Genomic DNA, 7,500 nt, shown 5'->3' with positions numbered 1-7,500 from the left:
ACGTTGGGCAAATATATTTCTCCGATGCTGAGCGATCAGCTAGGAAGCGCCCCATCCATGTCGGTACTCGTACGCGTCGCACTCGCAGTCGCAAAAAACGCTGGGCAAATATATTTCTCGGAAGAGTAATGACAGTCCGAGCCTCCTGCGTGGGAAGAGTCTTTCTAGGCCCTGACCCACGGGAAGCGTGTAGCTTCCCCCATCCCGGACATTTCACGTCGTCACACTACCGGTATTGACTAATAGACTGATTGCTGATAATCATTAGCCACACACTGGGGGAAACGGCCGACAGGGGCGGCAACATAGTGGAGCCGCAGTGTCACTAATGTACAGAGATAGAACAGTTTCGACTGGAACCAGAGTAACCGTATACACGGCACTGATTAGTAATAGATGCAGAGCCATCAGAATACAGATAATATATACAACCGTCCCTATACATGCTGAAAGACTCTGCACACAATGAGAACCACACGTCAGCCAGACACTATCACACACTACTCTCTGCCTCTAACAGGCACACACACAATATCTAACCACCAGCATGGAAGAACATCCGGTGCATCCTCTCCGCCACATTACACAATCCACACTATCATAACCAGACCGGGAGGTCCACCCAGAAAACAGAATATCCCACCCTTCCGACATCCGCCATTGCTCAGCTAAGCCACGAACACCCACACATGTCCTACACAGGGGTGCACCCAACATCACAATACTGCCTCCTGTCACAGTACACAAACAATGGCAGGAATGAAAGACACAGATCTGCCACAACCTTGGAATCGGAGCGCCGCCTGTCATGAGCCACAAGTGCATCCTGACGTGACAAATCGGATGATCCCGCAGGCATGCACTTACGATAATCACTATCAACGAACCTGCCGCCCCCTCCCCCCCCAAAATACACCTTTCCCTACAACGTGTACCTTAACCTAAGCTATATTGTACCTTAACCTAAGCGATATTGTACCTTAACCTAAGGTATATCGTACCTTAACCTAACCTACATTGCGCCTTCACCTAACCTACGTTGTACCTTAACCTAACCTACGTTGTACCTTAACCTAACCTACGTTGTACCTTAACCTAACCTACGTTGTACCTTAACCTAACCTACGTTGTACCTTAACCTAACCTACGTTGTACCTTAACCTAACCTACGTTGTACCTTAACCTAACCTACGTTGTACCTTAACCTAACCTACGTTGTACCTTAACCTAACCTACGTTGTGCCTTAACCTAACCTACGTTGTGCCTTAACCTAACCTACGTTGTGCCTTAACCTAACCTACGTTGTGCCTTAACCTAACCTATGTTGTGCCTTAACCTAACCTATGTTGTGCCTTAACCTAACCTATGTTGTGCCTTAACCTAACCTATGTTGTGCCTTAACCTAACCTATGTTGTGCCTTAACCTAACCTATGTTGTGCCTTAACCTAACCTATGTTGTGCCTTAACCTAACCTACGTTGTGCCTTAACCTAACCTACGTTGTGCCTTAACCTAACCTACGTTGTGCCTTAACCTAACCTACGTTGTGCCTTAACCTAACCTACGTTGTGCCTTAACCTAACCTACGTTGTGCCTTAACCTAACCTACGTTGTGCCTTAACCTAACCTACGTTGTGCCTTAACCTAACCTACGTTGTGCCTTAACCTAACCTACGTTGTGCCTTAACCTAACCTACGTTGTGCCTTAACCTAACCTACGTTGTGCCTTAACCTAACCTACGTTGTGCCTTAACCTAACCTACGTTGTGCCTTAACCTAACCTACGTTGTGCCTTAACCTAACCTACGTTGTGCCTTAACCTAACCTACGTTGTGCCTTAACCTAACCTACGTTGTGCCTTAACCTAACCTACGTTGTGCCTTAACCTAACCTACGTTGTGCCTTAACCTAACCTACGTTGTGCCTTAACCTAACCTACGTTGTGCCTTAACCTAACCTACGTTGTGCCTTAACCTAACCTACGTTGTGCCTTAACCTAACCTACGTTGTGCCTTAACCTAACCTACGTTGTGCCTTAACCTAACCTACGTTGTGCCTTAACCTAACCTACGTTGTGCCTTAACCTAACCTACGTTGTGCCTTAACCTAACCTATGTTGTGCCTTAACCTAACCTATGTTGTGCCTTAACCTAACCTATGTTGTGCCTTAACCTAACCTATGTTGTGCCTTAACCTAACCTATGTTGTGCCTTAACCTAACCTATGTTGTGCCTTAACCTAACCTATGTTGTGCCTTAACCTAACCTATGTTGTGCCTTAACCTAACCTATGTTGTGCCTTAACCTAACCTATGTTGTGCCTTAACCTAACCTACGTTGTGCCTTAACCTAACCCATATTGTACCTTAACCTAACCCATATTGTACCTTAACCTAACCCATATTGTACCTTAACCTAACCCATATTGTACCTTAACCTAACCCATATTGTACCTTAACGTAACCTAATTTGTGCCTTAACGTAACCTAATTTGTGCCTTAACGTAACCTAATTTGTGCCTTAACGTAACCTAATTTGTGCCTTAACGTAACCTAATTTGTGCCTTAACGTAACCTAATTTGTGCCTTAACGTAACCTAATTTGTGCCTTAACGTAACCTAATTTGTGCCTTAACGTAACCTAATTTGTGCCTTAACGTAACCTAATTTGTGCCTTAACGTAACCTAATTTGTGCCTTAACGTAACCTAATTTGTGCCTTAACGTAACCTAATTTGTGCCTTAACGTAACCTAATTTGTGCCTTAACGTAACCTAATTTGTGCCTTAACGTAACCTAATTTGTGCCTTAACGTAACCTAATTTGTGCCTTAACGTAACCTAATTTGTGCCTTAACGTAACCTAATTTGTGCCTTAACGTAACCTAATTTGTGCCTTAACGTAACCTAATTTGTGCCTTAACGTAACCCATGTTGTGCCTTAACGTAACCCATGTTGTGCCTTAACGTAACCCAATTTGTGCCTTAACGTAACCCATGTTGTGCCTTAACCTAACCTATATTGTGCCTCAACCTAACCTATATTGCGCCTTAACCTGACGCACGTTGTCGCTGAACCTGCTCTGTAATTGTTATGCAACTCGTTAAATTAGTGTAGTGTTGCCTAACCGCAACCCTCGCAATATAGTTCGCTATTCGCACTGCCCGGTCCCCTGTGTATCGCGTCATGTTAAACACCTTGCAGGTGTTGCTGACTTTCCACATGCTCCTGCTATACACTGTAATGTGGATAGCAGCAGGACGTACATGCCCCCCCCCTTCCCCCCTGCCTTCGCAAGCTGGTCGTTGAGAAGTTTGCATGTTCAATGCCCTTCGCATGCCGACGTACTCAGCCTACGTTGTGGTACGGCCTGTCACCTGTCCGCCGATGTACGCAAAACCCACAAACTGTACTGCACATTGGTCCGTATGTACTGAATGATACATCGTGGCACATGTGTGACCGTACGACGACTGCGCGCCTAGCAACGGCAGACCATACAGTCCAAATATTGTGCACGCAGCTACGTGTCGTCTCCCTATAAGAGCTGGATTGCAGTGTGGTACGCCATTCAGACGTGTGGGAGGAACGGACGCCCTGGATGGCGATCAGCATGAGCAGTCTGTTGATGTAGTGGAGCGTGTATTCGGACGTAGTCGTCTCTTCTCACACACCGTGATAGCATGTTGCACCGCGTTCCACATCTGCGACATCCTGCAGAGGCCGGCTGACAGTCGTTCGCGCAATGGACACCGCATACGTACGGGGGGCTACCTTCCACGTGTTCTCGAGGCGTGCACATGTTGTTGCGTCTATGTGGGCAGACGTAGTGTGTTGTGACACCTGACACAGGCATGCAATACTCGTTGCAAATGGCGATGGACGTCTACGTTTGCTGGTGACGTTACGCAAATGAACAACAGGTAACCCGTTGTGGTGCGGTTGTTCTCGCTAGAGGTGAATCAGTGTTGGCGACGATCGGTCGAGCTATTAACCGGTTGTTTCAGGGATACCCACCATGCCCACGAACGTGAAAGGGGACCCACCATGCCCACGAACGCGAAAGGGGATCTGGGTGTGAGGCGATACGCGGCGGTGGCTGGGTGGGACCGTCCCCGGCCGGTGAGGGGGGGCCGCCCGGCGTGCTGGCAGCGCGGTGCGTGGGCGCACGCGCTACAGCCGGCTGGTGGGGGCGGCCAGTGGCAGGCGCGCCGGCCGACGGACGCGGCAGGCGGCGCAGCTGCGCGCCGGCGCCCCCTGCTCGCGGCGCCTTGCGGCCAAAGTAGGTCCTCGCGGGCCCGGTGCGAAGCGCGGTGGCCATCTGCAGTGTGCTGGTCCGATTGAGGACTGTGTGCGCTGAGGATGCGCCGCCGCCCGGCGCTCGGCGCCGCGACGCCGTCTGCTGCTCGGTCGCCCCAGCGGTTCTCGCAGGTGGTTTGTATCGCAGCTGTGCGGACGTGTTGGCGCGTGCGCTGTGCTGGGAGAGTTCGCTTCGGCACCCAAGTGGGGCTTTTGTCCTTCTGTGGCGCTGGCGTTGGAGCTGCCGGTCACCGTAGGTGGCGCGTGTTGTCTCCCGCCGGCAATGCCACGACAGCACGCTCCCGGGCCTCTGTCGGCAGCGGCAAGCTCAGTTGGGAGCACGGGTGGTCGCACCTAAAGCGTCTACTCGCCTAACTCCGGGCGATTGCGCCTCTCTCGAACCCGACCAAGTACTTAGGACGGCGCTGCGCGCCGCCGGGACCTGAGAGGGTTTCGAGGTGTGTTGTGCAGGGGAGCTCAGCCTCCTCCTGTTTGCAGAATAATTGAGCGGACGCTTGCGTGTTCGCGCGGGCCCCCGGGACACACTCCCGGGCGGCCGGCTGCTCAGCTCTAGTTGACGCAGCTCCCTGGTTGATCCTGCCAGTAGTCATATGCTTGTCTCAAAGATTAAGCCATGCATGTCTCAGTACAAGCCGCATTAAGGTGAAACCGCGAATGGCTCATTAAATCAGTTATGGTTCCTTAGATCGTACCCACGTTACTTGGATAACTGTGGTAATTCTAGAGCTAATACATGCAAACAGAGTCCCGACCAGAGATGGAAGGGACGCTTTTATTAGATCAAAACCAATCGGTCGGCTCGTCCGGTCCGTTTGCCTTGGTGACTCTGAATAACTTTGGGCTGATCGCACGGTCCTCGTACCGGCGACGCATCTTTCAAATGTCTGCCTTATCAACTGTCGATGGTAGGTTCTGCGCCTACCATGGTTGTAACGGGTAACGGGGAATCAGGGTTCGATTCCGGAGAGGGAGCCTGAGAAACGGCTACCACATCCAAGGAAGGCAGCAGGCGCGCAAATTACCCACTCCCGGCACGGGGAGGTAGTGACGAAAAATAACGATACGGGACTCATCCGAGGCCCGTAATCGGAATGAGTACACTTTAAATCCTTTAACGAGTATCTATTGGAGGGCAAGTCTGGTGCCAGCAGCCGCGGTAATTCCAGCTCCAATAGCGTATATTAAAGTTGTTGCGGTTAAAAAGCTCGTAGTTGGATTTGTGTCCCACGCTGTTGGTTCACCGCCCGTCGGTGTTTAACTGGCATGTATCGTGGGACGTCCTGCCGGTGGGGCGAGCCGAAGGCGTGCGACCGCCTCGTGCGTGCTCGTGCGTCCCGAGGCGGACCCCGTTGAAATCCTACCAGGGTGCTCTTTATTGAGTGTCTCGGTGGGCCGGCACGTTTACTTTGAACAAATTAGAGTGCTTAAAGCAGGCAAGCCCGCCTGAATACTGTGTGCATGGAATAATGGAATAGGACCTCGGTTCTTTTTGTTGGGTTTTCGGAACCCGAGGTAATGATTAATAGGGACAGGCGGGGGCATTCGTATTGCGACGTTAGAGGTGAAATTCTTGGATCGTCGCAAGACGAACAGAAGCGAAAGCATTTGCCAAGTATGTTTTCATTAATCAAGAACGAAAGTTAGAGGTTCGAAGGCGATCAGATACCGCCCTAGTTCTAACCATAAACGATGCCAGCCAGCGATCCGCCGCAGTTCCTCCGATGACTCGGCGGGCAGCCTCCGGGAAACCAAGCTTTTGGGTTCCGGGGGAAGTATGGTTGCAAAGCTGAAACTTAAAGGAATTGACGGAAGGGCACCACCAGGAGTGGAGCCTGCGGCTTAATTTGACTCAACACGGGAAACCTCACCAGGCCCGGACACCGGAAGGATTGACAGATTGATAGCTCTTTCTTGATTCGGTGGGTGGTGGTGCATGGCCGTTCTTAGTTGGTGGAGCGATTTGTCTGGTTAATTCCGATAACGAACGAGACTCTAGCCTGCTAACTAGTCGCGTGACATCCTTCGTGCTGTCAGCGATTACTTTTCTTCTTAGAGGGACAGGCGGCTTCTAGCCGCACGAGATTGAGCAATAACAGGTCTGTGATGCCCTTAGATGTTCTGGGCCGCACGCGCGCTACACTGAAGGAATCAGCGTGTCTTCCTAGGCCGAAAGGTCGGGGTAACCCGCTGAACCTCCTTCGTGCTAGGGATTGGGGCTTGCAATTGTTCCCCATGAACGAGGAATTCCCAGTAAGCGCGAGTCATAAGCTCGCGTTGATTACGTCCCTGCCCTTTGTACACACCGCCCGTCGCTACTACCGATTGAATGATTTAGTGAGGTCTTCGGACTGGTACGCGGCATTGACTCTGTCGTTGCCGATGCTACCGGAAAGATGACCAAACTTGATCATTTAGAGGAAGTAAAAGTCGTAACAAGGTTTCCGTAGGTGAACCTGCGGAAGGATCATTACCGACTAGACTGCATGTCTTTCGATGTGCGTGTCGTGTCGCGCAACACGCAGCTACCTGTACGGCTCGCAGTAGCCGTGCGCCGCGTGCGGAACCACGCGTTCGTCTCAAAACTAACGGCAATGTTGTGTGGTACGAGCGCTGAAGCGCTGGAGCGGCTGGCCTGCGGCACCTGGCGCCTGGCGCCGGTTTTGAATGACTTTCGCCCGACTGCCTGTCCGCTCCGGTGTGGAGCCGTACGACGCCCATCGGCCGTGAGGCCGTTGGACACTGAACGCTGGAACAGGGCCGCCACACGCCTCAGTCCCGCCTATGCAACTGTCTCGAAAGAGATGGTGGAAACTATGAAAAGATCACCCAGGACGGTGGATCACTCGGCTCGTGGGTCGATGAAGAACGCAGCAAATTGCGCGTCGACATGTGAACTGCAGGACACATGAACATCGACGTTTCGAACGCACATTGCGGTCCATGGATTCCGTTCCCGGGCCACGTCTGGCTGAGGGTCGGCTACGTATACTGAAGCGCGCGGCGTTTGCCCCGCTTCGCAGACCTGGGAGTGTCGTGGCCGCCTGTGGGGCCGGCCGCGTCTCCTTAAACGTGCGATGCGCGCCCGTCGCCTGGCGGTTCGCATACCGGTACTTACTCGGTAGCGTGCACAGCCGGCTGGCGGTGTGGCGTGCGACACCTCGTACAACGACCTCAGAGCAGGC

General features: G+C 52.0%; 2 non-coding genes across 2 annotated transcripts; both read left to right on the top strand.

Moving 5' to 3' along the window:
* The first annotated feature begins 4,881 nt into the window (after window positions 1–4,881).
* Window positions 4,882–6,788, top strand: LOC126448255 (small subunit ribosomal RNA). Its single transcript, XR_007584046.1, has one exon. It is a non-coding gene; the product is annotated as a small subunit ribosomal RNA (ribosomal RNA).
* Window positions 6,789–7,141: 353 nt separating this feature from the next.
* On the top strand, window positions 7,142–7,296 carry LOC126448248 (5.8S ribosomal RNA). The gene has a single exon (XR_007584041.1). It is a non-coding gene; the product is annotated as a 5.8S ribosomal RNA (ribosomal RNA).
* The last annotated feature ends 204 nt before the right edge of the window (window positions 7,297–7,500 follow it).

Source organism: Schistocerca serialis, unplaced genomic scaffold (assembly GCF_023864345.2).
Source record: "Schistocerca serialis cubense isolate TAMUIC-IGC-003099 unplaced genomic scaffold, iqSchSeri2.2 HiC_scaffold_582, whole genome shotgun sequence".
Classification (NCBI taxonomy): Eukaryota; Metazoa; Arthropoda; class Insecta; order Orthoptera; family Acrididae; genus Schistocerca; species Schistocerca serialis.
Note: the sequence above shows the minus strand (reverse complement) of the source record. Positions and strands in the feature narration are given on the sequence as shown.